Source organism: Balaenoptera acutorostrata, chromosome 14 (assembly GCF_949987535.1).
Source record: "Balaenoptera acutorostrata chromosome 14, mBalAcu1.1, whole genome shotgun sequence".
Taxonomy (NCBI): domain Eukaryota; kingdom Metazoa; phylum Chordata; class Mammalia; order Artiodactyla; family Balaenopteridae; genus Balaenoptera; species Balaenoptera acutorostrata.
The window spans coordinates 28970778-28972566 of NC_080077.1; the positions used below are offsets into that span (position 1 = coordinate 28970778).

General features: G+C 35.3%; 1 non-coding gene across 1 annotated transcript; it reads right to left on the reverse strand.

The window, feature by feature from the left end:
* Nucleotides 1–576: 576 nt before the first annotated feature.
* LOC114238979 (U6 spliceosomal RNA) lies at nt 577–683 on the reverse strand. The gene has a single exon (XR_003624195.1). It is a non-coding gene; the product is annotated as a U6 spliceosomal RNA (small nuclear RNA).
* Between the last annotated feature and the right edge of the window lie 1106 nt (nt 684–1789).

The following is a 1789-nucleotide window of genomic DNA, read 5'->3' on the forward strand; positions in this document are numbered from 1 at the left end:
GACTGAAATGTTTGGTATTTACTTTAAAAGCTTATATGTTTGCATAAATATGGGGCAAATGCTCAAGAGCCACTTAAAAAAAACATATCTAGATTCAGTGTTCTACGTGCCTTTTTTTGGGATAACTGAATTCATATTGCTAAATTTTTTCATGTCTTAGTTTATCATGAATAAATTTATTAGTAGTTTTACTTTTCCATACATTTCTTGAAATTTTATTTTAGAATATGGTATGTATTATAGGATCTTAGTAAACTATAATGTTAATTGTAAATCTGACTATGTCTTGAGAACATTATTTCCTTTAAAACATGTGAGCTGAGAGCTTGATGTAACTCGCTTTGCTTAGCATTTTGATACAGAAGTATAAATGTAGCCCACAGAATGTCTGCATCTGTGGCTAAATGTTAGATACAGAGTATGTGAGAGGTGCAGAGTAGAAAAGAAAATATTCTTTTCAAATTTATATTTTTAAAATAACACTAGTTAATTTGTCTACTAATAATGAAAGGAAGGGTTGTAATCTAGAATATCATTGGCCTTCTTCCTCACGTATGAACAGGCTAGTCCCAGATTAAAAGTATGGAACTCTTCACGAATTTGCATGTCATCCTTGTGCAGGGGCCATGCTAATCTTCTCTGTATTGTTCCAATTTTTGTATATGTGCTGTCGAAGCAAGCACTCTGTGACATCTTTACTGCGGTCACCCAGGATCTGGTTGGAACCCACCAGTGATGGGAATGTACAACCATATGAGACAAGTCTTTTCATTTCAGAGAAGCTGTAATCCTTAGGAAGGTCTTTTTTGTATATTGAGCTGCAATCTGTCTCCTTGTGATATTCGCCCACTGATTCTTGTTCACCCTACAAAGCAGTGTTTCACAAAGTGTGCTCTGTAGACCACCTGCATCAGAGTCACCTGTGGTTCTTGTGGAAATGTAGTTCCTTGATTCTCCTCCACCCAGGGCCATTTGAATGGCAGCTGGTGGCTATGGAGCTCTGATCCCTGCTTTCATATGCTTTCATAAGCTCCCCCTGCACACATAAGTTTGAAGATCAGTGCTCTGAAGCTGAAGAAAATAGCAAGGTCAGTGTATTTTATGCACCTAGCCTTTCAGATAGTTGGAAAGAGGTATTATTATCTCTGTTTCTCCATGTCATCTGTTCTCCAGACCAAGCCTCCGAGTTTTTTCAATTATCTCTCATATGAAATGGTTCCAAGTCTCATTCTCTTTGAAGTGTGCTTCATTTTAATGGAGTTTGTCCTAAAATGTGATGCTCAAAACTGAATGTAATGCTCCAGGTGTGCCCTGCAGTGGTGGGAAGTAGGGCAGAATAAAGGGAAGAGTTCCTTAGCACAGAAACTGTATTCTTGTAAGATAAAACATTAATGAAATTAAATACATTTATTTGGTTCAAGAAGATCAGTTAGCCTTTGAAATTTTGATCTAGAAAGAAATAGCTTAAATATAGCTGGATTTTCAAAGAGAAAAATATTCTTACGATAGCTTGAGCACTATGTATGGTAAAAGCTCATTACTCTGGACTGCCAATTTGGAATTTTTGGTAGTTGACACGGGGTTAAGATAAAGATGTCTTCGACCTATTTATGTTAAGTGGATTCAGTAAGCAAAAAATAGTATAAAAGATTGCAAGGATATAATTAACCTACTTGAGAGAACACATTTTTCAAGCATGTAGTCTGATATCATCTATTTAAATATTCTTTATATATTACTAAAGTAATTTTTCTTATTTATGAAAGCAAGTCTGTAAAAGTATCTACTT